Source organism: Syngnathoides biaculeatus, chromosome 3, assembly GCF_019802595.1.
Source record: "Syngnathoides biaculeatus isolate LvHL_M chromosome 3, ASM1980259v1, whole genome shotgun sequence".
In the NCBI taxonomy this organism is placed as follows: Eukaryota; Metazoa; Chordata; class Actinopteri; order Syngnathiformes; family Syngnathidae; genus Syngnathoides; species Syngnathoides biaculeatus.
In genome coordinates, this window is record NC_084642.1 from 28,142,848 (window position 1) to 28,170,480 (window position 27,633).

Sequence of the window (27,633 nt, forward strand, 5' to 3'; positions counted from 1 at the left end):
TGGCAGAGCACTGCAAAATTTTGATGAGGTTGTTATGAGCCACTTCAGAAAGGTGCTCAAAAGACGGCAGAAACAGTCTATATTGGATTCGTTCTTTGTTAAAAAGGGGTGAGTAACTCCCACCGAAGACATTTGAAAAAGTTGCTTCTTTTGCAATGCTTTTTTCTTTTGTTCCATTAACCCTAACCGAGTTGCAAGTTAAAATTTTTTGTACGTTACTTTCTGTAAACAATTTGTCTGCCCCCCCTCCCATTATTGCTTGTTTAAATTTATTCAGCACTTTTGTTAATACAAAAAGGTTTACAAGGCTGGGGGCCAAGTCGCTACACATACGGCAATGCACTCCCAGCCTAGCATTTTCTACTACTAAAGCATACATTTTAAGCAAAAAAGAAATGTATTTCTTAAATGGTTTAATTATATAAAGTATTTAAACTTTACATGTATTTTTAGTATACAGTTTATTATCAGGAGAAGCTAAAAAAAACCACTTTATTTCATTTTCCATTCATTGTAATGGGAAAACCCGCTTCGGATTTCGACCGTTTCACTTTTCAACCGGCCTTCTGGAACGGATTGTGGTCGAGAACCGAGGCATCACTGTATTAGTTTTCATAAATTATGCTTGACTGACTCAAAATTAGCAATTAGCTTGAAGAAACGGCTGCTAGCAAAAGCTATTCCAGCGAGGATGTCAGAACTTGCTGTTAAAATCAGCCGGTGTGGCTGATGTTCGGCACCGTGGTGGCATATAATGGAGCCGAGCCGTGGTGCTTTTAGGGAGATGTTCGTAGCCACCACAGTACTCGATGAACGCCGTCGAGCCAGGATGCATTACTGCGCTGACTCGGCTGAGTGAGGCATTCTTGGCTGGGTTCTTCAGATCGACATATTTTGTACGCGGAGCGGGACTTGCAAACTTATGAAGGGTAAATCCAATCTCCCGAGTTTTCAAGCAATGTCCAGCAATGCAATGAGCCGGCATTTTGGCTAACACGGAGGAACAACGAGCTACCTTCCTGGAGGTAAAACTAATGGGAACAAACGAGTCCACTTGGGGGCGCTGCTGTCCTTTACGTCACTTCCTGCTTCTTCTCGAAAACAAATACCTCGAGAGGATTTTCATGGCGGGAGTTACAAAAAGGTACATACGTCAAAATCATGTTTTGTGGTGAAAAAACACATGGGCACATATTGGCTGACATTTTTTTTTATTAATAACATACTACAAATCATCCATTTCATGACAGTAGCCCTTTGAGTCTTTCATTTTCCTGCACTGATGCTGGCTGCTCATTGGTCATTCGCTGACGTGAGTAATATTGCTGGCGAGTTGCAAATTGGATTGATTTGTTTTTGTTTTTGATTCTGCCCCACCTGCATGGTGGCTGCTCATTGGCAGTTCCCGAATATTCAGAAGATAGTGACAGAATGCTTCAACAGCTCCGTGGACTTGTTTGCCTCACGCAGGCGGGCAGTGGCCAAGAAAAAACAAAAAAAATCCTTTCATAAACTGATTCAGTTAAGTTCATTTCTAAAAAGGTTCATTCTTCTGAAAAATCTTTTTGCGGATGTAACAACACAACAGCAGTGTAGTTGTCAGTAGTTAGTGGAAATGGGTGTGTTGTCATCATGAAAACGTACGAAGCAGATCTTGAAAGAATATAAAAATCAATTTACAAAGTTGTTAAACAGGTGTATCAGTGTCGCTCTTGGTATATATTAGTAAATACAGAAAATATTTTCTATCATTGCAATTAGCTGATGAGCAATTCACTCCTTGGATAGCTGAGATAGGCTCCAGCCTCCTCGCGACCCCAGTGAGGATAAGCGATCCAGAAAATAAATTTTCTCTCAAAAGCAATTCCTAAATGGTCATTACGCTGTGAAACCACAGTTTGAATATTGTCTATGAAGCAAAAAAATATTAGCATCAAAATTGCTGTTCCTCTTATTGTCGTCTCTATCGGGCAAAAACTCTGTATGTTCAAATATGGTAATTTTATTTTATTTTTTTTACAAATCAATACCATTGATCTGTCCCCATGTCACCTTTCATTTTTGCACATTATCATTCATTAAAAAGTGTTGAAAATAGCTTGAGAACAAATCTATTATAGCACAAACGTGTTCTAATACTTCACACTCAAATGCTGGCGATGTATGCTTTCATGCGATTGAACATAATTTTGAGGTTGTTAGCGAGCAACCGATATAGGGTATCATACCAACTTCACCAACGCAAGTGTTTGGTAACTCAAGTAAGGTAGCTATTTTGACTTCCAGAAGAGTGCAATTGCCTTGTTGGAGGTGCAAGATTTCTTTCCACAAGAAGCTAATTTTCTCAGTATTTTGGGAGAAATATTTTGTGGAACCAACCTACATTCTTCTGCTAATATCTAAAGTACAGAAAATGGTTGAATCAAACTTTTTTTTCTTGTGGTGATAGAAGAGTTAGTATTTCTTTTGGTATAATGGGGATGTGAATAATTATAAGACACAATATTCACGAGAAGTTCTCAGTGAAAATGCTCTGTCATGGCTCAGAATACAGGGAATACTGCTTTGAAAACAGCAGCAGTGATTGGGTCAAACAGCTGTCCCCGGTAATGACCAGAGGATTAAAACACATTCATAAAGTCATTTTTACTTGTGTAGCAAGATTTGTGCAAGATTTTTATTTTTTAGCTGAGTACTGATAATCCTCCCATTACACCCTTATTTTACACCTGCTGATAAATGGAAGTGTACAATTACACATTCCGTTGAAAAACAAAATGTGAAAAATCCTTGAAAAGAGGAACATCGTCTTACTGACGGCACTAATTCAATATTAATAGTAATGGAAAAATGATCAAAATGGAAACTATGGAGAAAGAGTAACATTAGCACATGGTCTTTTACAGTATTACATGTATTTTTTTTGCAATATTTAAAAAGAATATAATCCAACAATACTGTCATTGGATATGTAGAATTACTTTCTACCAACTCCTATATCTCTGCATCAAGTACCAGGATGGCCTGATTGAAGAGGGTAAATAAGCCATGCATTACCCCCAAAATTGAGAGTAAAGCTGTACAAACAATGTCACATCAAGGGGAGAGGTTGCTGCAAGTAAAATAACATGAAAACACTTCCCAAAACAGCGAATCAAAAATGTGTGCATTTGCGCAGGAAGCTTTGATGATGTACAATAAATAAAGCCTCTCATCATCCCCACATCTGACAACATTACATTTGTCAGGTCCAGCCCAAAATACATTTGGCATCACTTCCAATTCTTTGAGCACTGGCTTGAAAAAGAAAGCAAACGAGCTTGCTTTCCCCAGGATAAATGGAGAAAAAGGATATTCTGCGAGTTTACATTGCCGATGCCTTCCATTGAGAGGAATCGACATGAGAGCTCATTTAAAACCCAGGGTGAGATTTCCACTCCATAAAACTCACATATACTGTAGTGTACGTAGACTGCAGTGAACAGGTTGAGCTTGCTGATGAGCTGATGTGAGATGGAGTCATGCTCAGTAATGCTGCGATAAGGCAATGCTGCACAAACAGATGCATCCCACCCAACCAGCAAGTATTCAAAAAGATTGCGTTGTGTGCGTGCATGCTGTCAAATTGTGGACCCAAAGACATGTACAATGACTGCATTTATCCATTTGTCTTACCTTGTTGGTACCAGGAGTGTTGTCATGATGCTCCGTCCTCTCTGTTTCCCATTAGTGGTCATAAATGTTTCCAAACGTGCGCCCCTTTATCGGGTACGGGGCTTATCCTTTTGTGACGCTAAAACATGCTTCATCAGAGATAAAAGTGCAGTATAAGAGGAGCGGCGATGGTGTTATGATCGTGCAGTGAGGGAGACCGGGGAGGTAGCCAGTCTTCTTTTTAATCATGCGTGTGTGTGAGGTACACAAGGACTGATTCTCTGGACCACCCAGACCCCTCCTCTTTCCACCTGCCTCTTTCTCTCTCTCTCTCTCTCTCTCTCTCTCTCTCTCTCTCTCTCTTCTCACACAGCATGCATACACAGTCACCACGCCATCAACATCATCATCATGATGCTCTGTCCTCTCCTGCCATATCACAGTAACGCCCTCCCTTGTCTCTTTCCATCCATCCACCAAATGACATTTAGTCCACGTCATCCCATCTGCCTTTACAAATGTAGCTGTAAATATTTCAGCGCTATTGCTAATATCCATCCATCCATCCATCCATCCATCCATCCATCCATCCATCATCCATCCATCCATCCATCCAATTTCTGTAACTACCAGGGAGCTGGAGCCTATCCCAGCTGGCTTCAGGGGAAGGGAAGACGATACGCCCTAAACCGGTACCAGTACATCACAGGGCTCTAATAGATATATCCAGGCAACCGTGAACACGACCCACGCTGCCTGCATAAAAGTCATGCCAATTAACCACTACACCAGTGACCCTATTATGAATATAATGTATATATTTTTTATATGAAGTGAATTATTAATTGTGTGTACTGGCGAGTCCAGGGTGTGGTCCAGTGCTGTGGCAAAGGTGGGGGTGCAGGGGGTCTGGTGGGGTGGGGGCACACCTTCACCCCACCCGTGGGCCCCAGCCATCAAACCAGGGTAGTGGCAATCCCCCCACACCGTGTTCACGATTGGTTTTCGGCGAGAGGCGTCCAGTAATTGCATGTTCCATATTTTTTTGGGCTGTCCTATTTGTCAGGGTGAACGTGTTTCCTTATAGCTAATACTGCATTAGTTCTGCATTATTTTTGTGTGGCTAAGGACCTTATAGCTAATAACGCATTTGTTTTTTTTCTATTGCATGTTTTGTGACAAAGGAGAAATAAAAAAAATGTTTACTTTTGACTGAAATAAACTTGTCACATTGTGCCTTGAGGACTGTGATCCTGCAAACCCACGCCTCCAGGGCATCTGTACTGTGGCGGGTGGTTTTTAAGTGGGTGGCCAGTCATTAAACATGCAAATTGCTGGGATTAAACATCACACAACTTTTAGACAACTTTTAATCTTTTAGTCCAATCACCGCAGCATGCTACTTAATGCAACCGTTGACCAGATTGAATATGATCTGCTAGCAAAATTAATTATTTTTGTAAGAATACATAACAATAGAACCAAATAATGCTGTCAATTGTCTTGAATCCGCTATTGACGAATGATGCAAAATGAGTGCACTACTCCGCTGCAGCCAGCAGAGGCGCTGTTTATTTAGTGTTAGCTGTTTGCATTTGAAAGAACAACACAGAGCCAACCTTTGAAAATTAAGATACATCCATGAAGACTGATCAATGTAATGCTGACATGAAAAAAAAGAGTTTAAAATACCCCCTAAAAAAGGATAATTTTCTTCATAGCGTGTCAAAAACATTAGTCAAATGCTCATCATTGATTAAGACGTCCACTGAACGTAAGAATAGAATGTAGTTGTGATAATATTCGTCTTGATTGGTGGTTTATCATGCTATTAATTATTTTGAAATTAATTTGTAGGGTGCATTTAAAAAAAAAATGAGTGTCATTGTCCAGTCAAGTGGTGAGACATAGTAAATAAAACCTGATGACGTCCATATCGCTGCCTGAAATATTAATATGTCAAATCAGTGTTTATTACAGTAATAAAACAAAACAAAATTTATTTACAGCAAAGTGCAAGCAGTAAATCCTGTGATAAACCTTTCAATCAGTCTGCTATGATAAGAATGCGAAGAAGTAGCTTCTCTGTGGTCAATGCTTGAGTTAGCAAATGGGGTCTGAAAGAGATGAATGCCTTAAAAGGATAGTTAATAAATTTACTAATATGCATGGAATAACATATATATATATATATATATATATATATATATATATATATTGCGTATTCACATATACACTGAAGAAAATAAGTATTTGAACACCCTGCTATATTGCAAGTTCTCCCACTAAGAAATCATGGAGGGGCCTGAAATTTTCATCGTAGGTGCATGTGCACTGTGAGAGAGATAAGATAAAAAAAAAAATAAATCCAGTAATCACAATGTAAGAATTTTTTTTTGCGATTCATTTGTGTGATACAGCTCCAAATAAGTATTTGAAAACCTGAGAAAATCAATGTTAATATTTGGTACAGTAGCCTTTGTTTGCAATTACAGAGGTCAAACGTTTCCTGGAGTTGTTTACCAGGTTTGCACACACTGCAGGAGGGATTTTGGCCTACTCCTCCACACAGATCTTCTCTAGATCAGACAGGTTTCTGGGCAGTCACTTTCAGCTCCCTCCAAAGATTTTCTATTGGGTTTAGGTCTTGAGACTGGCTAGGCCATACCAGAACCTTGATATGCTTCTTACGGAGCCATTCATTGGTTTTCCTGGCTGTGTGCTTCGGGTCATTGTCATGTTGAAAGACCCAGCCACGACCCATCTTCAATACTCTGTCTGAGGAAAAGAGGTTGTTCCCCAAAATCTGACAATGCATGGCTGCGGTCATCCTCTCCTTAATATACTGCAGTCGTCTTGTCCCATGTGCAGAAAAACACCCCCAAAGCATGATGCTACTACCCTCATGTTTCACAGTAGGGATGGTGTTCTTGGGATGGAACTCATCATTTGTCTTCCTCCAAACACGGTGAGTGGAATCATGACCGAAAAGTTCAATTTTTGTCTCATCTGACCACAAAACATTCCCCCATGACTCCTCTGTATCAATGGTCATTGGAAAATTTAAGAAGGGCCTTGACATGTGCTGTTTTAAGCTGGGAAACCTTCTGTGCCATGCATGATTTCAAACCATTACGTCTTAGTGTATTACCAACTGTCACCTTGGAAATTGTGGTCCCAGCTCTTTTAAGGTCATTGACCAAGTCCTGTCATGTTGTCCTGTGCTGATTCTTCACCTTTTTAAGGATCATTGAGACCCCACAAGGTGATATCTTGCATGGGGCTCCACTTCGATTGAGATTAACTGTCATGTTGAGCTTCTTCCATTTTCTAATGATTACTCCAACAGTGGACTTTTCTTCACCAAGCTGCTTGGCAATTTCTCCGTAGCCCTTTCCAGCTTTGTGTAGTTGTACAATTTTGTCTCTGGTGTCTTGGGACAGCTCTTTGGTCATAGCCATGTTACAAATTTGAGTCTTACTGATTGAATGGGGTGGACAGGCATATTTATGCAGCTAATCACCTGACACAGGTGCATCTGATTCAGGATAATACATGGAGTGGAGAGAGATTTTTAAAGGTTTAAAGGACTAACAGGTCCACCCCCCCAACCCCAGATACTGGAGTGCTGGAAGAAGGCATGAACCGCAACGATCTGGCGCCGGACCAGTCGTCCCCATGATCCTATATACACCGGGGCCAATCAGCCAGCATGAGGCGCAGCTGTGCTTCTCCCAATCAGCGCAACCGCGCGGGAACCCACAGAGCCAGGGCTGGACCGGCAGGATCATGACACTAAAAGCTTTCTTACATACGTTTGTCATGTAAAGAACCTTGAATGCAATTACAGACTCATTAAATTCAATTTATTTAACCTTTGCTGAATAGTAACTCAGATCGCAGGGAGAGCTTTGCAGAAGAAAGACACAAGGCATTTGTTTAGAATGCTGCCAGAGGGAGGCCAAAGAAGGAGCAGCCCAAGCTATGTTTCCACAGCAGTGATGTCAATGAAGCCAGCTCGTGGGAGCCATGTTAGGAGACACGCTTGCAAGTTGAAGCTGAGCATCTGCTGATAGCTTTGCATTATTGTGTGAATTGTGAGATGATTAGATTTCGAATTTGCTTTTGCATTTGCGCTTTCAAATATTTTTAGTTTAGAGGTACAATTATACTGCATAGTCCCCAACAGGTGAGTAATACAGTTCCTTGTTAGAATAAAATATTCAAAAGAAATGGATTCAGATTTTTTTTAGTCTCCAATGAACACAATAAGGCTCTTTTTTAGCCAACGATTAAACAAGCGTGTTTTGTAACTTATCTGGCCTTTTGTGGATTTTGTGCAACACAGGCACCATATGATGGACAAGTCACAGCAAGCTGCTAAGAGCAAAGAAAAGCACATTTATTTGGATAGCGCATTTCGTACACAAGGTAACTTAACAGACAAGAAACAACACGGTGGGTATGCAGTATGCGTGACGTTTGAAATAATGACACTCGCATTTAAGACATGTTCTAATTGATCGTGCTGCAGTGCAATTCCACATGGATACTATGTGATGTTTGAGGTAGGAGTTGAATGGGGGTCACAAGAGCAATGAGAAAGCGAAGGAGCAGTGAGTGGGGGTTGACGAGGGCTGGGCATCGGGAATCGAGAAGCGAATGGAACTGAGACTAATGTTCTGTTTTGTTCCGGAATCCTTCGAATTTCGGTTCCCAGTTTCGATTCCGAGTCCATCAACCCAAAGAAGATTTGATGAAAACCAATGGAGAAGCAGTGAAAACTAATGAACAACACGCTCGAAGATGTGTTTGACCCTAACGGTAGAGAACAATAGTGTCTTTGTTAAAATGAGAGATCAGGCACCTCATTGGAGGACTTGGAATAAGATATTCCGCAAATAAGGCTTTCACGATGTGTAGCGTCTGACGGGCGCCGAGCCTCAAGGCCTCTTTATACTCCTGCATGCAAGCCAGCGACAGTGCCTGACACATTGGGCCGCGCGGACCTCATGCGACACTTGACACACACACACACACACACACACACACACACACGGCACAAATTATTGCCATGCACTGAATCCCACGGAGATCATGTCTTGTGATTGGTCTGTCTTAGTCATATGATGTGATGACGGTACTCAGCCATTCAGCTACACATTCCACCAATGCTGCCTTGATCAATTTTGCTATATAACTACTCAATAAACTGCACACGGGATAGCCGCAGTCGCCCCCGCGCAAGTACATTGTCAAGTGTAGTCAACTCTCAGTCAATTGGCTGTTAAACAATAATTGACGTCTCTGCCACCATTGAGACGGCGAAAAGCGTGTGTTGGTTGCTCTTTTCCACTGTTAGCTTTTAGCATTTGGTTTTCAAACGAATCTAAAAGCCGATGAAATATTTGAGGATTGCGCTCAAACGTCACTGGAGCAACTTTCCATCCCAATGAATTGGGACACAAGTCACAAAAATGTTTTCAAGAATATCATAAACATTAACCTTGTGCCTCATCACTGGGGAAGGAAAGGAATACACATTTTGTAGTAATTTGGTTCCATCCATTAAAAAAAAAAAAATCAATGGTGCTCTGTGAAACTACCCTTTATGCCAAAAGGCTGTGTTCCCTTCAAAATAAAAGGCTAATAGCTTAAACCATGAAGTCGAGTTAAACTTGCACATTTACACAATTTGACTTCATAAAACAATGCCAATAATGATTTTCACCCTGCTACATTTTACTTTTAGTTGAAACATGAATAAATAATTTCCGTTTCTGTACACATTGCCTTTTAGTTCATATTCTTGATCATGATCATGGTTATACAAGAACACCAAACTCAAATTTTCATGAAATCTGCTGGACACCAATTATTTAAACCAATGCAGCCCTATGGGGGCACAAACCAGTGCAATCTGTAGGCCGGTCCCAAGCCCGGATAAATGCACAGGGTTGCGTCAGGAAGGGCATCCGGCGTAAAAACTGTACCAAACAAATATGAGCGTTCATCTAAAGAATCCCATACCGGATCAGTCGTGGCCCGGGTTAACAGCGCCCGCCCCCGGCACTCCTAACCTGCAGGGCGTCGGTGGAAATTCAGCTACTGTGGGTCGAAGACAAAGAAGAGGAGGAAACCGGATCCATTGTCAGAAGAAAAAGAGGAATGCACAGAGCCTCCAACTGAGTGTAGGGACTTTGAATGGGTTTAAATTATGCGCCCACGGAGTAGATGGGAAGAGAAATGGAGTAGGGGTTATTTTAAAGGAAGAGCTGGCTAAGAATGTCTTGGAGGTGAAAAGAGTATCAGATCGAGTGATGAAACTAAAATTTGAAATTGAGGGTGTTATGTATAATGTGGTTAACGGCTATGCCCCACAGGTAGGATGTGACCTAGAGTTGAAAGAGAAATTCTGGAAGGTACTAGATGAAGTAGTTCTGAATATCCCAGACAGCGAGAGAGTTGTCATTGGTGCAGATTGTAATGGACATATTGGTAAAGGAAACAGGGGCGATGAAGAAGTGATGGGTAAGTACGGCATCCAGGAAAGAAACTTTGAGGGACAGATGGTGGTGGACTTTGCAAAAAGGATGGAGATGGCTGTAGTGAACACTTATTTCCAGAAGAGTGAGGAACATATAGTGACCTACAAGAGCGGAGGTAGAACCATGCAGGTAGATTATATTTTGTGCAGACGATGTAATCTGAAGGAGGTTACTGACTGTAAAGTAGTGGTAGGGGAGAGTGTAGCTCGACAGCATAGGATGGTGGTGTGTAGGATGACTCTGGTGGTGGGTAGGAAGATTAAGAAGACAAAGGTAGAGCAGAGAACCATGTGGTGGAAGCTGAGAAAGGAAGAATATTGTGCGGCCTTCCGGAAAGAGGTGAGACAGGCTCTCGATGGACAACTGAAGTTCCCGGAAGACTGGACGACGACAGCCAAGGTGATCAGAGAGACAGGCAGGAGAGTACTTGGTGTGTCATCTGATAGGAAAGGGGAGAAGGAGACTTGGTGGTGGAACCCCAAAATACAGGGAGTCATACAAGGAAAGAGATTAGGGAAGAAGAAGTGGGATACTGAGAGGACTGAGGAGAGGCAAAAGGAGTACATCGAGATGCGATGTAGGGCAAAGGTAGAGGTGGCAAAGGCTAAACAAGAGGCATATGAAGACATGTACACCAGGTTGGACACGAAAGAAGGAGAAAAAGATCTCTACAGGTTGGCCAGACAGAGGGATAGAGATGGGAAAGATGTGCTGTGGGAACTATAGAGGAATAAATTTGATGAGCTACACAATGAATTTATGGGAAAGAGTAGTGGAGGCTAGACTCAGGACAGAAGTAAATATCTGCGAGCAACACTATGGTTTCATGCCTAGAAAGAGTACCAAAGATGCATTATTTGCCTTGAGGATACTCGTGGAAAAGTACAGAGAAGGTCAGAAGGAGCTACATTGTGTCTTAGTGGATCTAGAGAAAGCTTATGACAGAGTACCAAGAGAGGAACTGTGGTACTGCATGCGTAAGTCTGGTGTGGCAGAGAAGTATGTTAAAATAGTACAGAACATGTATGATGGCAGCAGAACAATGGTGAGGTGTGCCTTAGGTGTGACAGAGGAATTTAAGGTGGAGGAGGGACTGCATCAGGGATCAGCTCTGAGCCCCTTCCTGTTTGCAGTGGGAATGGATAGGCTGACAGATGAGGTTAGACTGGAATCCCCTTGGACCATGATGTTCGCAGATGATATTGTAATATGCACTGAAAGCAGGGAGCATGCAGAGGAACAATTAGAAAGATGGAGACATGCAATGGAAAGGAGAGGAATGAAGATTAGCCGAAGTAAAACAGTGAATGAGAAAAGTGGAGGGGGAAGAGTGAGGCTACAGGGAGAAGATGAAATGAAGATGTTGAGGTTCTTGCTCGGAGTGAGCAGGTTGGATAGAATTACAAATGAGCTCATTAGAGGGACAGCCAAAGTTGGATGTTTTCGAGACAAGATTCGAGAGAGCAGACTTCGATGGTTTGGACATGTTCAGAGGCGAGAGACTGAGTATATTGGTAGAAGGGTGCTGAGGATGGAGCTGCCAGGCAAAAGAACGAGAGGAAGACCAAAGAGAAGGTTTATGGATGTGGTGAGGGAAGACATGAGGGGAGTTGGAGTTAGAGAGGAAGATGCAGGAGATAGGCTAAGATGGCAAAAGATGACACGCTGTGGCAACCCCTAACGGGACAAGCCGAAAGGAAAAGAAGAACAACAAGAAGAAGAATTATTTAAACCATGCAAACTTTTCTGACCCAGCCTCCAAAAAGAATCGGAATTGAGAATCGCTTGGAAACCGTAATTGAGCAGAATATTTGAAATTATTTATTGAATTTCATTAGGTTTTGCAAGTTTTTGAAACGAAGTACCTGACGAGTGTATAGCTAGTATATTCAATTAACATGTTCTCTTTAATTACAGTAAATGTTTTGGTTTTTAATTGTTTTCTGCAATCGCACTGCCACCAAATTAAAATGAATCAATACAGGTGACGCAGACAATGTATGTGTAATTACTTTATTCCAAAGCAAAACAAATTAATAAAAGCTAGCACCCTCATGTAATTATGTGACTCGTGTTTTTCTTCCCCCAAGCTGATCTGTTGAAGAAAATGGGTTCGGGGCAGCTATTTGGTATTCAACACAAACAAGAAGTACCCAATCTGCCTGCCCTTCACTGAATATGTAAGTGACCTGAAAAAGCCCCCCTCTCTCAACTCTCGAGCAGCAAGGCTCCTGCTTGAAATTCCAACTAGATGCTCGTCCCTCAGGATGAGCTTTATGCAGTGTAAATCCACAGAGCTTCGTCTGTCATTCTGCTGTACTGGCTGCTTTGTCAGACGGCTCTTTAATCAAAGAGACACACTATATCGCAGTGTTACATATGTATGGGCTTACACATTTGATATATGGCTTTGCAGCTGAAGCTAAGATAACATAACATAACATAACATAACAAGTAACCTTTGGAACAATCACATGCACATGCACATGGACACAAAGAAAAATAAAAATAAACATATGCGCGGCATTTTACTCCTTTTAGTCGTTAAACTTTTTGGGGTTTTTTTGGCGTGACTTTTGGCTTGTCAACATTATAACCTTTGGAAATCAAACAAGCACACACACAATATGAAAACATCCAAAGAAATTTGCAATAACATTTGAACATAACATTCGTTGTTTGGAAGTGGCTACCACACTGATGTTTCAGTTTTAAGATTGGAGGTCTGAATCCTGCTCCTGTCATTGCCAACACATTTAAGTCACCATCAAAATTAAAATCTTTTCAATGTTTGAATTTAATTGCACTGCCACTGAGAACATCTCAGTTTCTTTGCAGTTCACGCTGTGCAGCAGTGTGGCGTAATCTGGGGGTGAAGTTTAGTTCTTGATGAAGTTCATGTCAGAACAGGCAGATTGACACGGATAGGTTGATCCAAACAAGCTAGCAACCTTCATAGGTGCTGTACATTTTTAGGTGTCAACAAGACACCACATGTTTGGTACAGCCTGATCATTTTGCCATTGTAAATTCACAGATTTTTTTATTTTTATTTGAGCTTTAAATGCATTAAGAGCACTTCTCATGTCACTGACAGTTTTACCTTTGCTTTGCAACTCACAGTTCAAATGATTCCGTTGCAGAGTAAAGTCTGTTAAAAATGAGAGGTCAAGTGTCCACTGGGCGTCCATAATCAGCAAGGTGCCTCTGCGGTTGGATTGGATGGACTCAGAGTTCTCTCAAAAATGAAAACAAACCCCAAACCATCTGATGCTGGGCTCTCAGATTTATCTGTATAGTAAAAGGCTACCATATTCAGTGGGCAGGTCCTCCAAAAGCACCTTTCATGTTCTGGTGTGGATGCTGTTTATGATCTACACAACAGGAGTTATCACTTGCTCAAAGCAAGATTACGTTTGCACAAAATGCCTGATGTTGACTGATGCAGCAGTAATGCTGAAATTTTGCGAACTGTGTCACCTTTAACATGCAATCAATCCTGTACGTCTGCCGATCATAACAGCAGCTCTGTCTATAATGATACCAGATTTTCAGCAGTATCAGATGCTTCCATTACTTTTTGGGTGTTTTTCATTGGTCTCATGAAAAGGACTTTTAAGTACAGACTCATGAGCAACTTACAGGGTGGCTGTGCACACCTCTGCTCTAAATTGTCCATATGAATGCGTCAATGGTTATTTGTCCAGATTATACTGTATTGGTGTACTGTATTGATTATATTGTATTGGCTCATGATTGGCTGATGATCAACCACACCGGGGTCTACACAGCCTCTTGCTTGAATTGATTCCAGCTCACCCATGACCCTTGTGCAGATTGACAGCACAGATTTGGCTATGTAGATGGATTTATTTCCTTAAAGGTGTTATACCTGAATGATCCTGAAGTTTAGAAAAGATAGACCATTCGTAATGTGCTTGAAAAAAATCCAACTTCCATTAGTGACTTTAATTACAGTATTTGCCCTTCTTTCAGTCAAAGTAACACACAGCTTTATCTTACCATAAACTACATTGACATTTTCCTCAGCAAGCCTATTGTCTTATTCTGGTGTGTGTAATCACCCAACTGGGGCCTGCAAAATGTTATTGTTGTGATCAGAGCTAGGATTTATGTATGAGGTTAGAATGGAGTTGGCCAACATAATATCAACTGGGGTGTCGAGGTCAGTGTTTATTTCCTGAACCAATGACAGCAGCACCAATGACACAAAGTTTTGGAGAGCCATTCTTACCACTCGACTAGTACAATACCTGGAACTCGAGTTGGGAGAAAGAAATAAAATGAATAAATGGACTGAATATGCTGGTGCCAAATGATTGATTGATTTATTTTTTGTGATTACATGTATGTCCAATATCTACTAAAAGCCTGCTACAACTAGCATCTGCACATGCTCAGAATGAATGTAAATAACTACATGAGCGTCAACATCAGCCAGTGACAAAATAGAAATTGTACTAATGGTGGATGACAAATAGACGTGGGTTGAAATGGCAAATTTGTACTCAAATAGGAGTAATGTTACTTAAGAATAATGTTACTCGAGTAAAACTAGAAAGTAGCCATTCAAATATTTACTTAGTAAGTAAGTCAGAATAAGACAGTACTAAACAATAAACCGTGAAAAAACAGATTTAAAAAAAATCAGCGCATGAACATAAAATAAAATACAATACAATTATAAAAATATATGGGAGTTGACAAACACCTGCCACCCTGTGAATTTTTAATTTCCCACAAATCAACAACACATACATTCGGCCCTATAGAAAAATATTTTGTGTATTCACTTAAATGACTTCATGAAGAAGCTGTTTGCTGACCAAACATAGTCATTGTGTGTGCATATGCGACGCCATAAGATAAGACTAATGTTGCCGTAATTACTGCCAAAACAACAACAGAAACACCTGTAGCTTGTAACTATGTGCTGGTCGTGTGACTGTGGCTTGTGTCATTTGATTGCGGGACATGAGTCAAAAATGACTAAACTAATGTTGGATTGGTACAATGTGCGAGAGAGTCTAAAAATAGACGTACGCTCACAAGAATAGATCAATAAAAGTAGCCGAAAGGCATGTCAAGCTTTTTAATGGAGTGAAAGTATTGATCCTTGTTCAACTAAAAACTCAAGTAAAAGCAAAAATTATGTGCATTTGAAGTACTCTGACAAGTAGAGTTTATCGACAATATTATTGAGTAAATATAGTAAATGTAGAGTGTTACTACACACCTCTGAAAATATATACAATAGCTGACTGAAAATGAGAACTGCTGACAACTCAAACATTTAGGTTTAAACTATAGTTCAAAATACTGTCAAAAAAATTTAAGAAACACACATGGCAATATAAAGCAAAAAAAAATCTATCTTGTTTTTTGGAAATACTCTAAAAAGGTAGTAATAATGAAAAAAATCTAACATTTTCAGGATTGTTACTGCCCATTGTTGTTTCACTGTACTGTGTTAAGCCATGGGAACATCTGCCAGGTTGGCATAATCTATAGAACATCTGGCCATCTCCATAAAAAGTGAGATGACAATTACTTTAAGTACAGGCAACAGAGCCCAGGTATGAAATTCTACTAACTGTAGAGAGAGACCAATGACAGGTGACCTGAGACCAGGCTGCTTTATCATCACTTATTATCCTGCATTCCCACCACAGCCATCATTTTTTTTTTTTTTTTTTTTTTATCATAGTAAGAAATATTAGCTGATAGCACTTGGAAAATGTAGCTGCTCCAGTAAAGTCCCAAACTGTCAGGTGTTCCTAGAATTGGTATTAATACAATTTAGTTCTCAGTAGTGCACCAGCAGCAAAGCTTTTCCAATCTTTTCAAAACCACTGAAAAACATAATAATGCTAATGCTGCCCAAACGCCAAATCCGGCATAGGATTAACATAAGCCTCTGATGGTACTGGGGACATCTTTATCCTCACTCAGTGCCCTTGATCATGTAGCATGGCAAACATTTAACAACATACAGCTGGTGGCTGGATATCTGATGAATGCCTGCTAAAGCAGGAAGAGTTAGTGGTTGACGAAGCATGCTTTCATGAACAAGGACCTCATTTTGAAATCAAATGAGGATATCATCTGGTCTTTTCCTACCAAAAATACATGACTCATTACGTTTTACTTTTAGAAATGCAGTGTAATCAGTCCATCGTGGACTGCCTTTATGTACTTTGAGAGAAACGACCAAACAAATATTAATTATCAAATATTTAGCTCAGTTCAATCCATCCATCCATTTTTTTAGCCGCTCATCCTCACAAGGATCGAGGGAGTGCTGCAGCCTATCCCAGGTCTCAACGGGCAGGAGGCGGGGTACACCTTGAACTGGTTGCCAGCCTATCGCAGGGTACATAGAGATAAACAACTGCACTCATAATCACACCTAGGGGCAATTTAGAGTCTCATTAATGCTGCATGTTTCTGGGATGTGGGAGGAAACCGGAGTGGCCGGAGAAAACCCATGCAGGCACAGGGAGAACATACGAACTCCGCACAGGGAGGGCTGGGATTGAACGTGCGTCCTCAGAACTGTGAGGCCAGCGCTTTCCAGCTGCTAGCTCAGTTAAAATGTATTCATAATTAAAAATACATGAAAATGACGGCACAATGACTGCAAACTACAAACAATATGATGAATTAGTTATTGTACTACCAAATTAATAGACCCCAGTAAAATGTTAAACATGAATATGAGCATGGAAACTGTTTTTGCCACGAAAACTCCATCGGCACAATATGCAATATGCAACAAAATTTATTAAAATGATTCTTCAGTTTTCAATTCATGTAACTTTGAATTTATTTTCAAACTGGGGTCACCGACAGTAACAATAAGGGAGCATGAACATGTGGTGTGCCTCCAAATGTTCATTTGTTAGCTGCAATAAAAAAAAAAAAGTGAACTACTTCACCCAAGTCAAATCCAAAGGTTTCAAAAGTCAATCTGCAAAATAGGGGATGACCAGCCCGTTTCTCTTATGTTCTGTGCAAAATTAAAAAGAAATGTCCAAGCAATAATTTCATCCCAGATTCGTATTTCTGAACATGCAATGTACTGCCTCCTGTTAACTTATGGAGATTAAAATGGGTATTTTTCTTTTTGGCTAAATCCTTCACATCGGGGGCACCTATTTTATAAGTCTGCTTCCTTGGGCAATCCTCTTCCTAAGCACCAAAGTTGATTTCTCTTTATCACATTTAAATAGTAATTACACTTTAAATCCCTAATTTTTTACTTTTGCATATTAGTCTCCCCCGAGTGAAATCTAGGACTTGGTAGGAGTGGTAGCAGCCATTGAATGGAACCTAGACACGAGCTTTCAGCCCGAATGGGAGTCTGTCAGGATGAAAATCGACTGAATGTCATGACGTTTGTTTTTGGGGCTTCCACTTCAGTAGCTGACTTCATATTGATTTGGGTTAGTCAACTCTCTCGTTCTTCACAGATTTCTATGGATGATAAAATATTGAAGATTAGGCACCGTTCCTATTTGTCACATAATTTCTAATTCTAAGTTTTAAAATCCTGTTGGAACCTCTCTAATAGTCATCTTTTCATTCAGTTGTACCAAAGAAATATAATCTGTGTCTTTTAACATCCTATTTACAATTGAGGTTGGAACAAATTCATTTCATAGTTTCATATTGTTTCTTAGTGAATTTAAGTCTTGTATCCCACAAAAAACAGAAGAAATCCTGACGCACGTGTTTGGTTAGAAAAGGTCAAAAGTCATTTTGATGGGAACCTAGAGGTGAGGTGTGGAATAATTTATTGAGATGTGACGGATGTCCCAAAACCTAAATTTGAGATTTGTTCAACTAATAGGCCAAAGGTGAATGAAATGGCTTTCAGTTTGATCATTGTGGCCCAGCAAGATACTTATCAAACCTTGTAATTTTTTACATATGGAATGGCCAAGCGATTTTGTGTAATTGTGTAGATAAGGCATATTAAAATTATCTGCTCTTTCTGACCTGTATCTTCTTTTCCTTTTGGCTTGTCCCGTTAGGGGTCGCCACAGCGTGTCATCTTTTTCCATCTAAGGCTATCTCGTGCATCTTCCTCTCTAACACCCACAATCCTCATGTCTTCCCTCACCACATCCATCAACCTTTTCTTTGGTCTTCCTCTCCCCCTTTTACTTGGCAGCTCCATCTTTAGCAATCTTCTACCAATGTACTCACTCTCTCGCCTCTGGACATGTCCAAACCATCGAAGTCTGCTCTATCTCTCTTGTCTCCAAAAACATCCAACTTTGGCTGTCCCTCTCAGCTCATTTCTAATCCGATCCAACCTGCTCATTCCGAGCAAGAACCTCAACATTTTCATTTCTGCTATCTCAAGTTCTGCTTTCTGTTGTTTCTTGAGTGCCACCGTCTCTAATCCGCACATCATGGCCGGCCTCACCACTGTTTTATCAACTTTGCCCTTCACCCTAGCGGAGACTCTTCTGTCACATAGAACACCAGACACCTTCCGCCAACTGTTCCACCCTGCTTGGACTCGTTTCTTCACTTCCTTCTTTCTGACCTGTATATTGCCGTTTAATAACAAATAAACAAACAGACCTCCTGTGACCCATATGTGGATAAGTGACTAAGAAAATGGATGGATAAATAAATACAGTAGCATAATGGCGCAACTAGTTAGAACATTGACTTCACAGTTCTGAGGACGAGGGTTCAATTCTGCCCCTCTCTGTGTGGAGTTTGTATGTTCTCCATTTGCCTGCATGGGTTTTCTCCGGGCACTCCGGTTTCCTCTCACATCCCAAATTGCCCTTAGGTGTAATTGTGAGTGCGACTGTTGTCTGTCTCCATGTGTCCTATGATTGGCTGACAAACAGTTCAGGGTGTACCCTGCCCCTTGCCCGATGACAGCTGGGATTGGCTTCAGCACTCCCGTGACCTTTGTGAGGATGAGCAGCTCAGAAAATAGATGGGTGGATAAATAAATACATTCTCTGAATTGTGGTCTGTAACTCATGAGCTTGTTTTTGTCCTGGGAAGTTGATCAACTTTGTGCCAATGAAAAGCAGAGATGGGCCAACCACCTAAACCTGAATATGACTTTTATTTAATGGCCTAAAAATAATAATAATATTTTCTTGTGACTTGATTTTTTTTTCACCCACTTCTTGAGCTACAGGAAATCCTACTGTACAGCTAATAGAAGAGTCTTGAAAAAACTACACCAACTTTTTTCAAATAAGGTAATTTTGTCTTTATATTTTACGTCTGGAAAACATGTTTATTGAACCTGTTCCTGACTATTGTTCTGATAAACCATGGATTATTTCTTGCTATTGTCAGGGTTGACCCAAATTTGTGCTTGTTGCCATGGTAATCAACACCTAAATCTGTGTTTCAGTACCCCCACAATGGCATCACAGATACTCTTGGAAATGCTGTGGGGGATGAGGTTGGCTTTTGTTCACCTTCAACTATAACGTAACTAAAATGGGCTTGGTGATTAAAAAATGCAAGTATGGCTATACCCATTAATGATGTATGATCAACAAATGTAATAAAGTATACAGAAAACTAGAGTAACATTGTGCCATATAATAATATTGTGTTAAACCGAGTGTTGTCGCACTCTCATGATATACGTATATATCTCCCACATCCCCAAAACATGCATGAATTGGAGACTCTAAATAAGAATTTGGAAATTGTGGCTGTGAGCAGCTGTGAAGAGGAGGAGAGATTATAAAGAGGCCTAAACCCGAGATGCAGAAGTCTTTTTATTCAATCCTTGCCTTGAGCAAGGTCCCATTTTACCCACCAACCTCCTTCTTTAAAGCTTCCACCCCCCCAAACCCCCTCCGTTCCCGCCTCAAATTCTGTCCTAAACCACTTGTTCCTGTGGGAAATCCTTTCAACTAAGCAAAGATGTGCTGGAAAGCCACTTGAAGTGTATCATTTACGTACATGTGTAGATATACATTGTACAGAGCTTATAAAGCCTTTATGTTTGTACTTAGTTCAGTGTCACGGTTTTCTGAGCGGCTGCAACATCTTTTATGCATCATTTGAGATTGCAATTGAATACAACAAAGGCAAGTTCCACTTGCTAATACTGTCAAGAGTAGCCATTCCTGACGTGAATCATCTGTCAGTTTTGAGCATATGGTGTTAACAGAAGGTTGTCTTTGAATGTATGCATTCAAGGAGTAAATGGGACTGAAAAAGACAAAAACACTTCCAGCAAGAAAGTTTTGGAAATTAAATGAGTACGTGGGGTGGCTAAATATATTTGACAGTATGTTTTTATTCTCTGTATATTTTTTAATAAATGTGATTTCACAAATAATGTATATGGTTGTATTCTACATTAACAACATTACAAATAATTCCTTTAGGTCGGAGTTTTAAAGTTAGAAAAGCCCATCAATGGTTTAAATGGATATCGTACATCATATCAAATAAAAATAACAATAATGTTCGGGAGTTGACTAACACCTGCCTCTGTTTCAATTGATAACTGCGCAAAACCCCAAAACACATGCGTTGAAACATTATTTGCTTAAATGATTTAATGAAGAAGCTGTCTGCTGATTGTGTATGTGTGTGCACGTGCAACCCCACCGGCCTAATGTTGGCAAAACTACTAAACCATCAATAGAAATATCAGCAACTTACTGCCAGGTGTTTTCTCAAGTTAGAAGTGGGATGAAATATACAAGTTGGGCAGTCACAATCAAAGAACTGCATGACTAAAGTGTTGTTTTTTTGGAGTCTGTAATCCAAAAACACTCGGGCAGCTGGTTTTTCCCCTCCAAAAATGAGTCATTCTGATTGGCTCGCGAAGGCTGAAGGCAGGGTCATGTGACTGCCCTATGTCATCTGATTGGTCAATTGGAATCAAAAAGACTTTAGTGATCACGCTGGATTAGAGCAATGGCTGCCCTTTGCACAAGTTGAAGATGGAGTATAAAAATAGACACACACACAAGAATGGATATGTTTTGATGACATTGTGAGCTTTGTGGAAGCATTTGATTTTACCTCTGCACGGCTTGAAAGACAAGCCATTAAACAGGCGGGCACAGTGATAGCAGACCAGATAAACTTGAAAAATATGTCAGTCAAAGTGACCTTAAAATCTCATCTACCATGCAGAAACAATCATCTAGTGATGAGCGATTGAGGAGTAGGGGTTGATAAACTGTACAAGGTTGATGTGGAGATAGTGATCCGGCTGACAAAGTGAGATGAATGAACAACAATCTGGAGGGAGCTGGAAAGTCAGAGGTGACCACCACACCCACGTAACAGATCGTGGTGAGGAGACAAAAACATTAGGCTTTGACTGAGTGGCATCACCACCATTGTTCAGTGGGCAATACTGTTTATAGAGAATATATATTTTTTGATTTTATTTTCCACCATCCATCCATTTTCTTAGCTCCTCATCCTCACAAGGGTCGCGGGGCGTGTTGGAGCCTATCCCAGCTGTCAATAGGCAGGAGGCGGGGTACACCCTGAACTCATTGCCAGCCAATTGCAGGGCACATCAAGACAAACAGCCGAACTCAGAATCACACCTAGGGGCAATTTAGAGTGTCCAATTAAAGTTGCATGTTTTTGGGATGCGGGAGGAAACTAGAGTGCCCGGAGAAAACCCATGCAGGCACCGGGAGAACTTGCAAACCCCACACAGGTGGGTTCGGGATTGAACGCGGGGACTCAGAACTGTGAGGCCAATGCTTTCCACCTGCCTCACCATGCCGTCCATTTTCATTCATTTATTTCTATTCTCAAATGTTGTGGCTTCACCATTTTTCACCCTACCTGTTATGGTCCTGCCGGTTCCAGCCCTGGCTGTGCAAGTCCCCTACACATCTGCGTTGATTAGGAGGTGCACACCCGCACCTCATCGGTGATAAATAACCCCAGTATATATAGATGCTCTTGATACTGCTGCTCTCTCTGACTGATCTCCCGTGTACCGATCCCTGCTTGCCCGCTGACCTGCCTTCTACGCCTGACGTCCTGGTTACCGCTGCTCCAGTTGACTGTCTGCCTGATCCCTGACCTTGGAACGAATAAACACTTTTCCCAAACTGCCTCTGCGTCTCCGGAGTCCTGCATTTGGGTCTTCTCCCGCACCGATGGGTTGTGACACTTCTATTGGGGTTAGAATATCAATCCGTCCATCCATCCATTTTCAACAACCCTTATCCTGGTAAGGGTCATGGGGTAGAATATTATAGAATAAAGAATAAATCATAATTCTGTGGCACAGTGAAATTTGCAGAAAAACAATGGATCACAAGAGAGTTAATTAATAACTTAAAGTGTCAAGTGTTTGTCCTTTTACTAATTTACACTGTGTCTTGATTCAAAGTCAGCATCTGCCTTGCACACAACGAGGTGGAAATGCAAGTGCAAGGAAAACCAACAGTGATAAACCAAACTGAACTGAACCATCTGGGGGGAAACATGGCTTAAAAGCAGTATTTTCAAACAGACCGATTTATCATCTGCTGCTTATGCAAAGGAACTAATGCAGTGACAGGTAAAAAAAAAAAGGTTGTTTTTTTTAGCAGTCAAAACCTTGATCAGTTGTGATCAAAAGAACACAGCAAGCACCCTCCCAAACACCACAGCATTAGTATTAGAGATGATATTGATCTCATCCAGGAAAAATAAGCGTTTATATCTTAAGCAATAGATAATTATCATTCCCAAAGGGTATTAAATATGGCACTCTGATGAAGGGGTTGAGAATTCTGATGGTTGAGTGTCATCAAAGGTCTGACTATCAGATAAAGTATAGCACCAAACAAAAGGCGAGGGTACCACGAAGACGTAAACGTAATGAACTCCCACAACTTATTGCTTAGTGTCGAGTTGGGTCGCATAATGGAAACTGAACAGGTACAGAATCTGTGTGGGACCACTATATACTGTAATATGAATGGCTGGATTGTAGTGAAAGTTCTAGGATACATATTTTGGAGGGCCAATTATACAGTATGTATTGTAAGTGTCGTTGGCAGTCTGTCTCTGTATTCCAATTCTGACACTGATGAGTGTTTAGGTCAGGCTGTACCCTGTGTCTCAGATAAAGTCACTTCATCTATCTATTGCCAATCCATGCCAAGCAGAATTAGTCAAGAAATTGTTTGGGTTTTGCCACTCAAATTCGATGAGTGTGGTTACAAAACGTAACTTATACAGTACTCATGCAGAACATAAAGTACTCTAGTGTAGTGTCGGAAATCCAGCACTTGATGATTTTTGATAACACTCATGCTATGTATCTGTGTGTGTTGAAAAGAAAAATGCATGTGACATACGAGTGAGTGTGTTAGACAGCGGTCTACATGCGCTCGAAGAACGTCTCCTATACAATTTGTAATTGTTTGGTTGTCTTATATTTCCCTTCCCATTTCACTTCTACTGAGGGGGAGTTAGTTCACTTGTTTTTCCTCCGAGGGTGAAGTAGCACATTTCCCTGCGGGCTGGCCACACCGGCTTTCACATGCGGAGGTTGGAGAAACCACTAGCATCGCAATCGATCGGAAAAGAGACGCCTCCAGGCTGGGGGTGTCTATCTGTGCCTGGGCAGCCCACCGTGGCCAGTCAGTTCATCGCTCAGTACTAAAATTAATCATATAACCGTGAGGAACCTTTTAAGTGTGGTCCAGCGAGTGGACTAACTAGAGGGCCTTCTCAAAAAAGGGAGTTGGAACAGATTAGGCTATTTATATGTAAAAAGTGCTTCTACTAACGAAAAATTAACATGATGGAACGACTTCCGGAACGAATTAATTTTGCACGTAGAAGTACCCCTGTACTTACCTTGTTATTAATGCTGTTACATGGCATTCTTTCTTAACCAAGTGGAAACTTGATCAACAGTATATTGCGTGTTAAGGTATTAATGACTGGTTTATACATATACACTGACTGTTTAATCATTTGTTTAAAGGGATACTGTCATGAAATGGAGGATTTTTAGTATGTGATTAATGAAAAAAACGGCAGCCAATATGGGCCCGTGCGTTTTTTCACCACAAAACATGATTTTGACGTGTCCAGCTTTTTGTAACTCCCGCCAGGAAAATCCTCTCGAGGGATTTGTCTTTGAGAAGAAGCAGGAAGTGACGTAAAGGACATAAGTGCCCCCAAGTGGACTCGTTTGTTTCCATTAGTTTTACCTCCGGGAAGGTAGTTCATTGTTCCTTCGTGTTAGCAAAAATGACGGCTCTTTGCATTGCTCTACATTGCTTGAGCACTCGGGAGGATGGATTTACCCTTCATAACTTTGCAAGAGAGCCAGTTCGTCGTGAAAAATGGATTGCACGGGTGCAGAAGACAAGACCTTTGTGGGTTCCAAATAACAGGTAGGTGTGTATACAGCTACTAAAAAAAAAAAAAATACTTTGGGGCGGACTACGTAATCGGTCTCTCATAACAAAAGATCCGCGTATGAAATATGTCGATGTGCGCATTGGACGATGTCGGGCTGCTGTGTCGCTTCACCAGCGAAGGCTGCGCTCCGGGCTCGCGGATGGCGGCGGCTCTGAAGAACTCAGCCAAGAATGCCTCACTCAGCCGCGTGCGCGCAGTAAAAGTGCCCCGGCTTGACGGTGTTGTTCATCGCGTACTGTGGCGGCGATGAACAACCCCCTAAAGCAGCACGGCTCGGCTCCATTATAAGCCACCACGGCGTCGAAAATGAGGGGCCACGTTCGGTGGTCACGGCTTCTGCGAAGGTTGCGCGTTGGACTTTGCAGACGGTGGCGGCTCTAAAGAACCCAGCCGAGAATGCCTCACTCAGCCGCGTGCGCGCAGTAAAGCGCCCTGGCTCTATGGTATTATACATCATAAGCCATCTCGGTGCCGAAAATGAGCCACACCAGCCGCTGCGATGAGGCGCGATGGCTCATCTCTGCCGGATGGCTCATCTCCGCCGGATGGCTCCGCTGCAGAAGTGGATCGGACGGGGATGTGGTTTGGCCGTGATCGCATATCATCTGAATATGGCTATAAACAATAGTGTAATATTGCCCCGGTAACTTCATTTGGTTGTGTGGTGTTCTCCTTTTCGAAAAGAGCTTCCGTGTCAGAAGGGGCGTGTTCGTCTCCCATAGTTAGCGTGCACCTCGTCTTTTCTTTGGCGAATGTCCGGGTGACGTCACGGACGGAGGATGCAGTCAATAAGGCAACCAAATGGATATCGTAGCATGAGACTTCTGCAACTTTGTGCATGGACGACGTGCTCTCTCCTTACATGTATTTTTTCGTATAGACATTGAAGTGAATAATGTTATATGTATTTTTCATTACAATATCTATTTTAGAATGTTTATAGAGATGACACTTGGGCTTTAAGTGCAATTTTGTGAACAGAGTCTGGGTATGTGTCATGCTCCTGGCATTCTCCCCAGGCTGGGTGTCGTCAGTCAATTAGTCAACACACACCTGCACCCTGTTTCGGCTGATTACACCCAGTTCTTATAGGACATGGGGGACAACTAGTCCTCCGCCAGATCGTTGATTCCAATGCCTCGTTCCCGCAATCCCGTATACCTGACCTACCGTGTACCGACCCTCGCCTGTTCCCTGACCATCCGAATAAGCCTGCCTCTTCTGATACTGCTGCTTTTACTGACTGACTCGCTGATCATTGACCACGGACCGAATAAAGGCTTTCTTTACACTACCTGCTTGCCTCTGGAATCGTGCATTTGGGTCTGCCCTCGAGCCTCGTTCGTGACAGAATGATCTGGCCACAACATGGACCCAGCCAACTCCGAAGTCATCCGCCGATCGTTACAGTTCCAGAGCAGACGCCTGGCTGAGCAGGAGGCTGCTCTCCAGGTAACAAATCAATGTCCCCATGAGATCTGGGCCCGGCTGGAGCCGTGGCTAGCATCCCAAGCTAGTGCGGCTGCTACGCCGAATATGGTCACTCCGCCCGTTTTTTTCCGAGTCCAAGGCAAAATCTCTGCCGCCGCATCGGCCTTATGACTGTGCTATCGAACTCCTCCCGGGCACCTCACCTCCCAGAGGGAGACTGTTCTCTTTGACAGGACCGGAGCACCAGGCAATGAGGGATTACGTCGAGGAGTCTCTGACAACCGGAGTCATTCACCCATCCTCCTCACCAGCCGGTGCAGGGTTTTTTTTTTCGTTAAGAAGAAGGACTCCACTTTACGACCCTACATCGAGTACCGAGGCTTGAATGACATCACGGTCAAGAACAGGTACCCCTTGCCCTTAATCGCTACAGCATTCGAACTCCTTCAAGGTGCCCAGATCTTCACCAAACCGGACTTGCGCAGCGCATATCATCTGGTGCGGATTCGGGAGGGCCACGAATGGAAGACGGCTTTCAACACTCCCACGGGGCATTACGAGTATCTGGTGATGCCCTTCGGACTGACCAATGCCCCGGCCGTCTTCCAAAACTTTATTAATGACGTGCTTCGGGAGTTCCTGAACAAAAACGTATTTGTATATCATGACGACATTCTCATCTTCTCAGCAGATTTGACCTCCCATATCCGATAGGTCAGAGAGGTGCTCCAGCGTGTCTTGCAGCACCAACTGTTCGTGAAATGGGAGAAGTGCGAGTTCCACAGAGCATCCGTGTCCTTTCTTCATCCTGGCAGAAGGGGAGATACGGATGGATCCCGGGAAGATCGACGCGGTGCTTCGGTGGTCCACCCCATCCAGCAGGAGGGACGTGCAGAGGTTCGTTGGCTTCGCAAATTTCTCTGCATGCTCTCACCTCTCCGCACAACGTTTTCAAATGGTCCCAGACCTGCCAGGAGGCCTTCAATAAACTTAAGGCAAGTTTCACCACCGCACCCATCCTCATTATCCCGAATCCGGATCGCCAATTCATGGTGGAGGTGGACGCGTCGGACTCGGGAATTGGTTCCATCTTGTCGCAGCGGAGTCCCAAAGATGGAAGGATCCACCCGTGTGCATTCCTGTCTAGGAAGCTAACCCCAGCAGAGAGAAACTACGACGTGGGGGATCGCGAACTGCTGGCGGTCAAGATGGCTATGGAGGAGTGGCGGCACTGGCTGGAGGGCTCACAAGTATTGTTCGTGGTCCTCAGCGACCACAAAAATCTATTTAGTATCTGAGGACCGCGAAGCGGTTGAACGCCCGCCAGGCCAGGTGGGCTATCTTCTTCACCCACTTCCGCTTCACTCTGTCCTTCTGCCCAGGTTCCAAGAACGGCAAGCCGGATGCCCTCTCACGGATCCATAAGGGGGAGCGCACGGGTCAGTAGCAGCTCCTATCCTGCCAGAGGCATGCTTTGTGTCCAGCTTCACCTGGGCGGTCGAGTCGCGGGTGAAGGAGGCCCTGGGAGGGACGCCGCCACCCGCAGATTGTCCGTCTGATCGCCTGT

The 27,633-nt window shown here is 42.3% G+C and overlaps 1 protein-coding gene across 2 annotated transcripts in view; it reads right to left on the reverse strand.

Annotated features, from left to right (window-relative positions):
• The window catches only part of chst1 (carbohydrate (keratan sulfate Gal-6) sulfotransferase 1), a 31,441-nt gene extending 10,414 nt beyond the window's left edge, over positions 1-21,027 (reverse strand). The window contains exon 1 of one of the 2 annotated variants that reach the window (XM_061814241.1): positions 20,895-21,027. The gene's annotated coding sequence lies outside the window, so the exon portion shown is untranslated. Of the gene's footprint in view, positions 1-3,675; positions 3,776-20,894 lie in introns of those variants that run through there. The other variant, XM_061814242.1, reaches the window with a different exon arrangement.
• Between the last annotated feature and the right edge of the window lie 6,606 nt (positions 21,028-27,633).